This window comes from Mytilus californianus, unplaced genomic scaffold, assembly GCF_021869535.1.
Source record: "Mytilus californianus isolate M0D057914Y unplaced genomic scaffold, xbMytCali1.0.p SCAF_7, whole genome shotgun sequence".
In the NCBI taxonomy this organism is placed as follows: Eukaryota; Metazoa; Mollusca; class Bivalvia; order Mytilida; family Mytilidae; genus Mytilus; species Mytilus californianus.
In genome coordinates, this window is record NW_026262723.1 from 5,588,855 (window position 1) to 5,604,282 (window position 15,428).

Sequence of the window (15,428 nt, forward strand, 5' to 3'; positions counted from 1 at the left end):
TGGGGAATGGTGTAAAGGTGTATGGTGAAGTGTTAATGGGAATTGTATATGGTACAATGGGGAATTTTGTATCTTGCACGAGGAATGTCGTATGGTTTCTAAATTTTTGTTTGTTTTATAAATGTTAAGAGATTTTGATATTTGCAATTCCCCCCAAGCTCGTTATATTGTGGGTTCTAATCGTTAATGATTTAAATATGAAATGGAAAATGTAAATGGTGTATTAGTGTAAAGGGAATAATGAATGGTGTAATGATGTATGAGGAATGGTGTATGGTGTAATGGTGCATGGTGCATGGTAAGGTGTTATGGTGTATGAGGAATAGTATATGGTGTAATAGTGTATGGTGCATGGTCAGGTGTAATAGTGTGTGAGGAATGGTGAATGATGTATGGTGTAATGGTGTATGGTGCATGGTGCATGGTAAGGTGTAATGGTAAAGCTGCATGGTGTAAAGGTCAATTGTTCGAGTTGGAAATTTTAACCATTCAAGAGCTGTATTAAGATTTCTATGTTATTGACAACGCTGACCACAATTATTCATCAGACACATATATACAGTTAAGTTTAACCATGCAAGGAAGGTTGGAAATTACAAAATGGAAACGATGAGAAAGTTAAACTGAGTTTCATATGATGAATATTAATAATAAAATTTACAAATTTCGTACGACCGACGCGCTTTTCTAGCCTGAACCTCATCAACCCAACATAATTTAAAATCAAGGATGCTTAAATACCTGAATACGTTTGGAGACGTAGAACCAAAGGGATCTGACACAGGTAAACTTGCAATTGAATTAAGATAGGACCAAATGGTAAAATGCACAATAATCTTGATTTAAGTGCCACTGCTTGATGGGACTAAATAGACGAATCACGTGTTTGGTTACTAAATCATTACCCTGGATATCTTTGATAATTTCTTACAACATTTGCGACTTCGTGGAAATTTATTTGCCAACTTAGTTGATAAACTGATAAGATCCAAATTTGGTATATTCGCGACGTTTTATATTCGCGTTATTTCTTCTATTCACGAAAATAAGTTGGTTTACAGTATCTATTTATATCATGATTCTACGGTTGACTTAAATGATAAGTATTTATACAGTGTCAGGAAAATATCAACTTTCTCTATGAGTTTAGAAATTTGGGAATGTCGAGGTTTACTGAGCCCTTCAACAGTTTCGTGCCGAATACAGAAGAAGTTGATATTTTTCTGACATTGATCTAATCTGTTTTACACTGCAAATACAAATTGCTACTTTTATAGTTATAAAAAAGTTAACTCATGTCCATCCCTCAACGAGCACCAATTGTGACGAAAAGTGACGTGACATGAGATCGAAGTTGCACGAAATATCACTGTGTTACTATATTTGGTGATACAAACAACTGGAAGTGTTCTAGTGGCAGTATAAAGATTTGTTTCCTGATAATTTAGTAAAATAATAAACGAATGGACAAGGTGGCATCAATATATCAACCATATATGGCTATAATATTACCTCTTTGTTCTACTAAGAAAGTATTGCAGAGAGATTTGTTCATGTGCTATCTTGTTTAAATGATAAATGTAAAGGTGATAATACACGTAATAGTTTTATTCACATTTGGAAAACAAAAAAAATAACTTACAGAGGTAAAGATGTCATTATAAAAAACCAATTAATACTTATTTCAAATATTGGGATACGAGGTTGAAAAGAGGGGTATACCTAATGAGTGTGGAAAAAAAATAAACTCACTTTTCTGGGATTTTGTTTGGGCTCTAAAGTCATCCTTGTCGACAGAAAATTGTGCTGTCTAGATGAAAGCTTAGCGAGAATCAAATTGATCAGTTTGGAAAGTTTAATAAAAAGCAAACATATAAAACGATTTTTGGAATTCTAGAAAGTCCAACAAAAAGTTGGAATGCAATTGCCAAATATTGGCTAAAACACTTTGACAAAAAATTTGGTATCAAATATTTTATATGTACCTGTAAAGATCAAAATGGAATAAATATTAAGTATATGTCAAATATTTACCAAAAGGCGGTTACTGCATGGTGTGAATTTTAGTAAAATGACCGAACGTTAAAAAAAGGCATTCTTGAAGATAATATGAAATGGAAAGGGAAACGTTTGCTCTTCCCTTCCTTTACGAAGAGTCATATCGCCAAAACAAAAGATGTTTGGAATATCGAAACGGAAACCTTTTATAGTAATAAAATAATATTTGATAAAACAATAGATAAACGTAATTGGATATGCGAATATAATCTAATAAAGTAATTAATCCCCACTGATTGAATTAGCGAGCTAAGAAGCGCCATTAGTAACCCAGCAAATTTGAAGCACATAAAAATCTAGAATAACAAAATATATGATATGAAAAGAAAATTTATTCCCACAGAAAAAATCAATTAAAATCACTTACAAAAAAATACTGAATAAATGTACTAGTGCAAAATGTGAAACTATATAGAATAGAACATCTAATACGGAACTAGACTGACAATCAGTTAGGAAAAAGCTTCACAAGCTGCATGTATCAAACAATATTTTTCAATTCCAATGGAAATAATATCATAATATAAATTATTCTAAATCTCAATTGTACCGAATGCGAAAGTGCGATGGCTTATGTAACTTATGTGGCAAATATTTTGAAACCCAATAGCATCTTATCTATTATTGTTAAAAAAATTCAAAACACCAATGAAGAAATAAAAAGATTGCCATCTCTGTGTATAGATATAACTCTTAACTTTGATGTCCAAAACATGATTATTGGATATAATCAAGATCTTGATAAAACGCAAATAAATATTGGAAGTTTTAAAGTGTTTTCTATAAAAGTTAGTATTTGGAAAGGTCGGAACGACGACGTTAAATTCAACAGAACAGCATTTAATAAAGCATCCATCATCCTTATTCTTAAGAAAGATATGAATGATGTTATCAAAATGATCTTTTTTCTCAAATATTGTAATTACTATTGATAGTCGAATTTCCTTATTCTTTGCCTATTCTTTGCTCATTTTGTAGATATATATATACATTTTTATGACAAAACTGTGCCTCGGTATTATAGTTATAGTTATCATTTGAATACAAAAGGCACACTCAAGTTGGACTAGTGCATTTTTTGCACCTTCATTTACCAAAAAGTCGCCATTATTTATATAAGTTAATTTTATAATTTATATTTATTTATAGGTTTCATAACGAGTGAGGGTTAGATATCGGCGAGTTTATTATTACTATTTAAATTAAATAACGAGAGTTGATATCAAGCGATATCCAATTCTCACAAGTTGTTAAACCTTTTTCTTTTATGGTTAACACATTCATTGTGTTAAATTAAAATTCCGCGAATCGTTGATCTAGTCTTTTGCACATACCAGTATGACGTCATATGTCCTGTTCCGATGTCAAACTTTAACATCAGACATTTTAAAACTTTTTGTACGCTTCAGAATGTAATAAAATTTGACAAAAAGAAGATTTTCAAGTGAAAAGTGTGAGTGTTTTGTATATTTTGAAGAAATTACACATGTCCATTGTCATGGATGAAATGTACATCGTCTTAACCTTTGAAAGTTATCGATGACCTAACGAATAGCCAATGGAAATGTCGTAATATCGTCTCATGATGATGAATAGGCCAATCAAATTAACGCATTTTTGTATCACACTCCGTGCAGTGTGATACGAGAAATATCTCTTCATGGAAGAAATAGATAACAGGCCACAACCATAAGAGAAACATATTTATATTACATAACACATAATTGTATTACTTTTTTTTTAATAGTATTTTACTTACCACAGATTGTGTTTCTTTATAAATGCACATACATTCATTTTTGACAAATAATCCTTCATCGAAAATTCTAAAGTGTTTGTCGATGTCAGTATCTAACAGGCATTTAACCGGGAACACAATTAAATAACACAAGATTTCATACAGTAATTGGTTATCTTTTCTTTACACGAGCTAGGATTTGAACTTTAAACTGTGCAAACGGCTAGAAAGGACAAAATAACAGTTATATATATTTTATAACTGTATTTAAAAAGGATAAATTTATATGAAAATGCCAGATTTCAAGGTGTGTAGAATACAGTAACTAATTGAAAACAGATGCTGGTTTTTATATTGAATATATTATGTAGACAGTATTTTTGTTCACCCATTTGTATTTTCCCTGGCAGAAAGGTTATGTAAAATAAAAGCAGGGACTCCTCTGTCAACTGCCCTGGACTGCTTAGAGTTTATGTATCCAGGTGATTTAAAAGAAAAATAATATATACAACAACAAAAAATACAGTACATATACATGTCCATTCTAGTGCAGATTATATTGATATTTTATCGTTATAGTATGAAGATTATACTTCTTAGTAATACAAGTAATCATTTGCACACTGTACAATATAAATCAATCCTGTTATACACCATAAAACGAAATGTTTCTTTTGATGAACACATTAAAGACTTGTATTCGCATAGTATCGAAATACAATAAGCATTTTAATAAGATAATAGTTTCTTTAAAAATAAAATTAGCTAGTAGTCTTTGATATTTAAAAAAAATGAAGGAATAGACAACCTGGGACCGAGAGACTATATTGATATTGTAAGTCACAGGTGCGACTAATTGTCAATAAATAAAGTAAAAAACTGTAAACTGTTTTTGGCTATTTTCTTGACAAGTATTATAGATTTGAAGACAATGTTAGCGGATATAGATCAGCAATATACTTTATTTTCTTCAACCTTGAAATTGAATTTGCAATATGATTTTACTTTACTTGAAAATACATGTGAACAATCAAGTCAGTGTAATTCAACAATTCGGTACATACAATGTGTGTTTTCTTCAATGGAATTACTAATCTAAAGAAAACTGTATCTTTGATATCAATTGTTTTCTGATTTTTTGTCTCGATGAACCGAAAATGTATTGTTGCTAGGCACTTTTTCCAATATAAATAAATAGATAAATGGTTGGATGACAATTTTCCAATATAGATAGATGGTTGCTTGGCACTTTTACACTATAAATGAATGGTTGCTAACGACTAGTGTGATAACATTCACCCCTGACCTTTAGCTAGGGTCTATGTAATAGTCCATACTTTCCTGAATCAAAAAATATATAGTTACTAGGTTCTCTTGTATCAAATAAGGGTGGTTGGTAAGCACTTTTGACAAGACCTTAATTTTTACTTTTGACCTGTAAACAAAACAGTTGCTTTAATCATCCTGAACATTTTCCTCACGTGTTGTTTGCTTCTTTCTATTATCTTTTATTACAAAATCCAATTGAAATACGTAAGGTTAAAGGTTAAGGTCTTCTATGACCTATGACCTTTGGTTAAATTGATGGTCATATAATGCTCAATAGTTTTCACATCATAGTCATTCAATTGTTATTACTGTTTCTGGTTTTACTTCAGAATGCATGCAAAGTAGTTGTTTTTCAAAGCTAAAATCCCCAAAATGTACGGGAACATTCATTGACTTGGTTGCCATGGCTACCGTGGCCTAGCAACACTTTGGGAGGCGTTTTTCTCACTTTTTCACCTAATTATATGGTCAGGCTAAGTTTAAGGAAAATCGGTGACTATGCGTGCCGACCTCCTCCCCCTCCCCTTATAAAATGGTTGGTGGTTACAGAGGATTGCTCGAAGTAGCTCTCTCTTATGACACATACACAAATGTATCATTATAAAAGGTGTTTCATGCATTTTATTTAGATCTTGATCAATAAATTTACTTGCTTTAACACGTATACATACTAGCAAACAAAATTAAAGTCAATTATGCAGTAATAAAAGTTTATGTATCAGAAGATAACGACATTATTGCTAAAGAAATCTAAATATTTTTCATCGTTTGAAAAATAGTTTGTCTTACCTTTAAATTAAAATTGAAATGATGCGTTTACAGAATTTAAAACAATTATAAATTTCAGGTTTAAAATTTAAAAAACAGTTATTAAAGATATAAACTACAAATTTAGAAAAAATTAGAAAATCGGGTGAATTTCTGGTTTAATCTTATCAAGGATTTCTATACAAATCCTTGATCTTATTTACATTAAATTTACAGGGTGTTATTTTTCTAATTTACGTCAATATATATTTTATTTAAATGTCTTTGTTACATTAAATTTATAGGTTTTCATACTTCTTATTTATATCAATTTATTTTTCCAATTAATTTTTTTATTAACAAACATTTAGAAATAATCAAATAACAGTAAATTTTTACTTTACATTCATTTTAGACTCGAATTAAAGCTGAAGTTTGAATATTTTTGTAATTTAAATTTAAATTTTGATTTGCTTGTAACCAGATATTTGTGATCTGACATTATGCAATTACGGAAATTTTATAGATTATGCATTTTTCTTTCTTAAAAAAATACATTTCCAGGAAACAGCTGAAATTCGCTCTAGTGTTGAGTAATCATATACTATAATTGGTAATTTCACGTTAACATTCACTATTTTGTCTGTTTTGCACATTTGCAGCAACAAGAAGTGCATCACTGTTTTGAAACAAAAAAATGTAAAATGAACCTGTTAACGTTTTTATATATAGTATTTCAAAATATTTGGATATTAATTCACCAAAACAAAAAACATCAAGAAATGTATGAAATATATATATATATATATTACAATATTTGATTCAATTTTATTAACAATAAAAACATTGAAAAGTGCTAATAGTGCCGATTTAGTGTGATGAATGGATAGCCCATATCCCTTTGTTTCTATTGTGTTCTATGGGGTCTATTTAATAAATGAAAGTTTATTTATATATATCGGGAAACCTGCTGTCAATACCGTCCATCGTGTAATTGTGCGCGCGCACTAGACAAGTAACTGTTTTTACTACTGAAACGGTCATTTCTCGAGGGTCATTTTAAACTGAACAACTCTTAAATGCCTGAATTTACCGCAAGGAAAAATGTCAAGATCTTTTTCAGTTGTTCAGTACATGTTCAGTACACAAGCTATCGCGAGCGATTAAGTACCAGTCAGTACTGGTTCAGGTTATTAAGAAAAAGAAATGCCTTGCATTAAATCCAGTGGTGTTAATAGATATAGGAACATGTGGTATGAGTGCCAATGAGACAACTCTCCATCCAAGTAACAATTTGTAAAAGTAAACCATTATAGGTCAAGGAACGGCCAATAACACGGAGCCTTGGCCCACACCGAACCGCAAGCTAGAAAGGGCTCCAAAAATTACTAGTGTAAAACCATTCAAACGGGAAAACCAACGGTCTTATCTATATAAAAACGAGAAACGAGAAACACGTATGAACTACATAAATAGACGACAATTACTGTACATCAGATTCCTGAGTTAGGACAGGTGCAAACATTTGCAGTGGGATTAAACGTTTTAATGGTACCAAACATTCTCCCTTTTCTGAAACAATAGTATAACATTACAACATAGAAAAGACACACTATAAAATATCAATCGAAAGGCTTGACTCAATCAAAAAACGCAAATTAACACACAATGAACGAATAAATTTGATCTGTGATACCTGAATGCAAATACATAGTTAATAAAAATTATAAGGGATAAATAATTAAGGTCAAAAGTAAATAAACAGGTTTAAACAAAGTTAAAGTATGATACCAGTGTGAAATGTTCAACAATTCTTAGAAAATCATCACTTTTGAAAAAAACCTGCTTCATATTATACACAAGTAAATGAAAATAATGTTGTTGTTAAGTATACTTCTTCGTCTGTGTGTATAAAATCTTCCGTTTAGGAACACCAAGAAATTTCTTTAATATCAATAAAACTAATCTAACACTTGTTTAAGTACATTTTAGTACACGTCAGTTCATCGATAGAATCGTTGTCCAGTACTTTTCAGGGTATCAAAATGATACGAGGATTGCTTCCCTTTGATTAGCAGAGGAATCGAAATTAAAAAAAATAATGAATAGTATTAAATAAACAACTAATTATAAAGAGACATAATCGGCATCTGGACTAGATACACGTTTTTGTTTAAAACATGCGTTTCATTTTTTAATAAATTGATAAAAATAATAACTGTTCAAATATTTGTATGGAAATAGCAATAACCAAATGAAATTCTGATATTATTCTTTAATGGTTAAGCAAATATAAGACATTGATGACTGTAAATCGATTTCAGGAGAAGCTTATTCGTAAAGATTAGAACAGGGGAAAATCCCGATAGCTTTCGAAAATATCCACTCTATGATTTCGCGCCATTTGTCTTTTGATAATTACTTGTTGCGTCCGATTGAAGTAACGTAAGTATATTTTGAAGACATTTTGACAGTTTCGATTTATATACATGTATATACATTCCTTACGTTACAAGAATGTTTGTTTGATTTGTAAACTACTTTAATGATCATTAACTGTTGATATCGACGACTTTCATAAAAAGGGGGATTGGTTATACAGCTGTTCATTGAAATTCCTGTTCTTCGACAAATGATTTCATTTAAAACAAAAAAGTCTAAAACGAGCAGCTGATCATTTCAAGCATTAATGGTTTAAATTTAGCCGCATCAAAATCATCAGGGCAAACATGACAAGGGTATCGGGTCCGTTTGCCCTGATTACATGTTCGCCCTTAGTCCGTTCGCCCTGATTACATGTTCGTCCTGAGTCCGTTCGCCCATAGAGTCCGTTCGCCCTGGGTTTTTTCGCCCTACTTTTGAAAAATAATATAGTGGTATTAAGTTTGAATGAACTTATTCAGATATCTATATGGTCAATATTAAAGAAAATATATATATTCTCTAAATTCATGTAAAAACATGGAAATGTTTAAAAATTAATGGTTTGTTTTGGAGCATTAATGGGCTTTATTCTTACATTTGTTTTATTTAGAATTAATTTTAATGACTGTTGAATTTTTAAATTAGAATGTTGATTAGGTATATTATGATGTCTTTCATCTCACTTATTTTTGTATTAATCATGTTAATTGTCTTTGTTGAATTAATCATGAAAGTAACATTTTTTTAAAAATAAACTAGTCAGCTTGGAATGAGTAAAAACATCGATGTACGAATTGTAAGACATAAAAGGGAATTTTCTTTAACACACAGCTTGGCTTCTTTGACCTTAAATTCGTTTTGACAAATTTCCTATATATGTGCTCTTTGAAATAATAGTGTGAAAAATTAAGGACATAACTGGTGTGTGATGCGAAGTTCGAATTAGATCTTGATATAACTGTTAATGATTGTTTTGAAATTGTTAAAATTTATCAATAAAGATAAATACATCTAGATAACATGGTCTTCAGTTGTTTTATATTAAATACCTTGTATTATGGGTACTCTACAGTGCAGATCAAAGGAAAATAATTATTTGGTAGCAGCAATACAACATAAATATAGGCGAAATTTTTAACAAACTTTAACATTCTCTTTCCAAATAATAAGCAGTATACAACAAGACAACAAAATAAAATAAAAAATAAGAGCGAAAGGACCCAGGGCGGCAGTTATAAGGGGGAACGTACACCCAGGGCGAACAAGTATTCGGGCGAACAGGTACTAGGGCGAACGGAATCACGGCGAACGGACCCGGATTCCATGACAAGGGAGCTGCCTGTCGGACCTAGACTAATATACAATGTATTAGTGTGATAGTCCGAGATCGGACGGATAGAATTTAACATTGTTTTATATGGAAAAGGTTAAGCATTTGCTTTAAATGGTTTTTCAAAATTTTATTTGTACAATCAGAAGTCAAAGTTTTATCTTTATACACCAATCTCAAGTTGTTTTTTAGGAAGGAGTTGCTAAACAGCTGCTCCACGCAATCGGTTCCTTCTGTGACGTTATAAAATAAGCATTGTGACATATGAAATTTACTGGAAAGTGCACAAACTCGAAAGTCGTCTATTTTGATGTAAAAAAATCGCTTTCGTTATGTAAAAGTGGCCCATGATGGCATGTGTCCCTTTCGATTTGAAAATTTTCTATTAAAAGAACATTTTTCCTATACAACTTAACTGAATTCAAAGATAAATTGTGGTAGGAAAAAATATAAAATTTGCCATTGGTAAGACATTTTTTTGTCATATCCCATGATTTTTCTTAACAATTTCTCTTTCTGACAGGTGCTCCATCAGTCCTGTTCTTGTCATCGCAACTCCTCTGAAACCACACAACAGAATTTCATGAAACTTTGTAGATAATAAGGACATACTATGTAGACGTGCATATCGACAGGAAATTATGATTCAATTTTTTTTTAAAGAGTTGTGCCCCTTTGCACTTATTGGCCTCAATATACTATTGCAACAGTTTGTCATCGCAACTCCTCTGAAACTACACAACAGAATTTCATGAAACTTTGTAGATAACAAGTGTAACGTGTACACAGGGTAAGCGTGTCTATTTCTTTTTAGAATGAGTTCGTTACCAGTTTGATACTGGATCCAAAATGTTCTATTTACAAAACATATAACAAATAATCTTTATTCATAAATTATCGTCAATGAACCAAAATACGTACAACTGCTCTCTGCGTTCTCTAATAAACTATCTATAAATATTCTACTTTAAATATATACAACTGGTAAAAATTTGTACCCTTACAAATTTGTCTTGGGGCAGGAACAAACTTGTCCTTCGGGTACAGTTATGTACCCTACAAGTTTACAAACTTGTCCTTGTCCTCTTGGTACTATTATGTACCTTACAAGTTGGTCACACAGACTCACACTTGTCCTATACGATACAACAATACGGTTCAGTTTGTAAACTCCACCTAGTACTGCTAACAGGCACCAACCTGTTCTTTATTACACTTAAGTAATAATATCTATTATAAGAGACAACGATCTCAAATATCAACGTACCGTGGTCTTATGTCTTCGTAGACTTATGACAATCGACCCTGAGCAAGGAATCTCTCCTGCTTATATACCCCTATGATAGCCGTACCATTCTTGAAGGAGGGGTGTTCTACCAAAGTGCCTCGTTACCAGTGTCAGAGTTTCCTTTGGAACACCCCTTCGCATTTGACCTGACCCAAGGTTTACCCGCGAAACATCTTACTCTTTTCTATGTTTATTAAAGTATTATACAAATGTATAAAATGAGGCTTCTGCCAAACTGTAACTAAGGTAAACAATTGAACCTAGGATACAAAATCATCACATAACCCAAGCCTCAAAAATACATGCGTCCCGCATGACTAAAACTAACTTTACAACATATTAAACATAGAATACTATATACACATTTCAATTCAGTTAAATGAACAAAATCTACTCAACAATATAATCTGCCATCCATGCTGGTTTTCGCCCTGTACGGCGCCCTTCGTGAGAACTTTCTTGTACATCATCATCAGGCAACGTTGACTCGTGAACAGCAATGTCTTGTAAATAAGGAGTCTCTACTTGGTCATCTCTGCACTATTATTTTCAGTGTCCACGGGACTAATGGTGCTACTATTCGGTTCTGTCCTTAATGTCTGTTTGTTCTTTTTCTTTAGTCTGTCGACATGTATAACTTGTGGTTTCCCTATTTTTCCACAGTCAACTTTATATGTAAGGTCACCATATTTTTCGAGAATTTTGAAAGGCCCATTCCAGAAACTAGTAAGTTTTGAAGACATCCCAGGTTTCTTTACTGGGAAATAAACATACACCTCGTCATCTTTTCTTAAATTTTGGTATGACAATTTGTGGTCGTGATAGTATTTCTGTCTTCGCATTTGCTCTTTGATTTTACCTCTAACAAAACTGTGGAGATGTTCTAACTTCTCCTTAAGCTCCCAAGCCCACTTATGTGCAGGGATGTCTTTAATGGATGGTGGCATTTCATACATGATATCTAAAGGAGTTGACAGTTCTCTGCCTAATATGAGACTATTTGGCGTTTGTCCAGTCGTCTCGTGTTCTGATGCCCTATATGCCATTATGACAAAAGGAATGTATTCATCCCAGTCTCTCTGGTTCTGTTCCACAAATGAACTTAACATTATTGCAAGAGTCTTATTAAACCTTTCCACCATACCATTCGATTTTGGATGATATGGGGTGGTACGTGTCTTTTTAATGTTCAGAATACGACACATCTCTTGAAACATAAACTTTCAAATTGCCTGCCTTGATCTGAGTGTATCCAATGAGGAACACCAAATCTTACAATGACTTCTTCAACTATAATCTTAGCCACAGTTTAAGCTTCTATATTTGGCATGGCAAAATATTCCGTCCACTTTGTATAGTAGTCAGAAACAACCAATATATATTTGTTGCCACCCTCTTTTCCGGGCAACTCACCAAGATTATCTGTGGCTATCCTTTCCATTGGCCCATTTGCTTCTACTAAAGCCATTGGAGCTCTTTTTGACTTTTGTGGACTTTTTCGCTTTGCACATTTGTCACATCCATTGATATAAGTCCTGACGTCATTTTGTAACCCAGGCCAATAATAAGATTGTCTAATGTTTGCCAAAGTTTTATGAATACCCAAGTGAGCAGAACATTTATCATCATGAGAAAATTGTAAAACCTTTTTGCGTTCTGATAAAGGAATAATAGCCTGCATTTTAACAATTTTGGTTGCAGGGTCTTCGAAACGTCTGAAGATAAGTCCGTCTCTTAACTCTAAGTTGTTCCATTGGTTCCAAAGTGGTCTTATAAAAAATCCCTTATCAGAAATATCTTTGTAATCAGGACGTTCATCTATTTCTACCCATTCTGCGACTATTTTCAGGTCATGATCATTTTTCTGAATTTCTTTTAAAGACAGATCATGATGTTCATTGTCATCATCTTTGTCATTACTATCACCAAAACGGGTGACAGCATTAACAGTATCATGTTGGTCTTCAGTCTCAGACGAAACAGTCTATTTTTCTAAACCGGAATGATAATTGCATTGTTTGCAGGGAATGCGACTAAGTGCGTCTGCATTCCTATGTTGAGTTCCTGATCTATGTTGAATTTGCATCTAAAATGAACCAAGTGTTTCTATCCATCTAGCTATCTGTCCTTCTGGGTTCTTAAAATTAAGCAACCACTTTAATGAGCCGTGATCAGTTCTTACTGTGAACTTTCTGCCGTATAGGTATGGTTTGAAATGTTTAACAAAACAAACCACAGCAAGCAACTCCTTGCGTGTCACACAGTATTTTCGTTCTGATTTTGAAAGAGTACGACTAGCGTAAGCAACAACATGTTCTAGCCCTTCATCAGATTTCCGAGTCAGGACAGCTCCGACTGCCAAATTGCTTATTATCGTCAATGTATACCAGACATGTCTCCTCCTGTAAACCAGCGAGTGTGGTTTCCATCAATCCCTCAAATGTCTGTGTAGCGCAACACAACCCGAATGGCATGATCCGAAATTGAAATAAACCCCTTCTTGTTGCAAAAGCTGTTTTGTGCTTGTCATTTTCGACCAGCTCCACCTGCCAATATCCCGATCAACAGTCCAGAGTACTATACCATTTATTTTCCGCTAAATGGTCTAACGAATCGTAAATCCTCGGTAAAGGATACGCGTCTTTATTAAGGGTCACACTGTTTAAGCGTCTATAATCTACGCAGAAGCGATAACTGTCGTCCTTTTTCTTTACTAAAACTATTCCTGCCGCCCAGGGACTGTGGGAGGGTTCAATAATCCCTTTTTGTAACATTTTGTCAAGGTTGTCATTTACTTCCTTGTTCAAATGATAAGGTGTTCTACGAGGTGGTTCTTTAAATGGCCTTGCGTTTCCTGTATTATTTCGTGTTTTACAAGATTGGTCCTTCCCAAGTCAACATCAGAAGAAGCAAACAAGTTCTGATTTTCTATCAAAAAAGATTTAACTTTTTGTTTGTATTTCGAAGTCAATTCGTCTGATGTCTTGTCTAAAAGATTTTGTAGATCTGATCTAAGTCCGTCATGTTTCTGTTCATTTAAAGAAATATTTTCGTCTAGTACTTGATCAACGTCAGACATTTGGGCTGTAGTAGTTCCAGGATAGATTGTCCTAGGATCTAGTTCTGTGTTCATTAATCTAACAGGGACTTTTTCGCCTGACCTTACCAACGTTCTAGCAGTCAAAATGTAGTCTTTTCCTGCATGATCATTTGCTTCTAACAAAGCATTGTCTGCAGGTAATTTTGACCTTCTGTTAAGCAAACCGTGCCATTAATGACAATTTCTGACCTTGGCGGTATGACAACCGCTTCTGAAGCAACCACTCGGTAACAGCCTATTGATCTCTGAAAACACAAATCTACCTTAAAATCACCAATACAAAAGAGCCCATTTTAACATCAATTAAACAATTGTGTCGTTTCATGAAGTCCAAACCAAGTATACATCAACTTGCAGATCAGTCACAACAGCTTCAGATTGCAACATATTTGGACCGAAATGCATTTTGAAACTGCCTTTTCCACGAAGCTCTAGCTTATTGCCACACACTGACCTAACAGTTGTCTTAACTTCGTTTAGATAGGATTTATCTAACTTAGTCAACTTATCGTATAACTTAGAAGATACTAATGTTAAAGTTGCTCCTGTATCAACCACAAACTTAGCTTCAATGTCTCCTATATTTTGTTTAACATACATACCAGCATCTTCCTATGCTGTTGTAATCGCACCTTCATTTGTCTTACGGTTATGTTGTTTCCCAGTTTGCATTAATGTTTAAACAGACCCATCCCCCTTATTTCCATTTTAGGTGTTCTGATTTCTTCGGGGTAGGCGACAGTCCCCTGCTAAATGACCAAATATTCCAGAATTGTAACAATTCTTATTTGTCCTCTTACTTTGAGTACATCTCGTTTTATTATAAAAAGACCCCTCATTTGTACCAATAGCTTTTAAGTTTGCCATTTCAGTCGTAAGAGTTCTTAAACTTTTCTCCATTGTTTGCATCCATGATGCAATGACTTTCGTTGGCGAGTCACTATTTGTAATCTTTTCTTCCCTATCTAACTCGTCATCGTTCATAGTTTGCCGTAAATAACATCGTCCCTCTCTTACTTTATTTTCGGCTTTATTGTAAGCCTCTAGTTCAACGGCAAGTCTCACGGCATCATTTAAACCTTTCGGTCGCGATTGTTTTATTCTAAGTCGAATTTCCGAATCAACGAGTGCGTCAATAAACTGCTCTTTCCCGAAAGTTTCACGTACGTCCAATGGGGCAGTAGGATATGCCAAGTTGGACAATCTCCGAATTGACTGGCCTAATTCGGGAAGTGATTCGCTGGCTTTTTGACGTCTTTCTTTAAACTGAACTCTGTATAACTCAGTTTGACTAGAAGGCGCGAATCGCTCTTCAAGTGCACTGACTAAATCGGAAACCTTTGTCTTTTCTCACTTGGTAAATCTCCAAGTACAGCCTGTGCTTGTCCCATTAACGATACCGCCAAGTATAACC

At 33.4% G+C, this 15,428-nt stretch overlaps 1 protein-coding gene across 16 annotated transcripts in view; it reads left to right on the forward strand.

Annotated features, from left to right (window-relative positions):
- The window catches only part of LOC127709276 (acyl-coenzyme A synthetase ACSM3, mitochondrial-like), a 268,456-nt gene that overhangs the window by 219,549 nt on the left and 33,479 nt on the right, over window positions 1-15,428 (forward strand). The gene's annotated exons all lie outside the window — the stretch shown is intronic.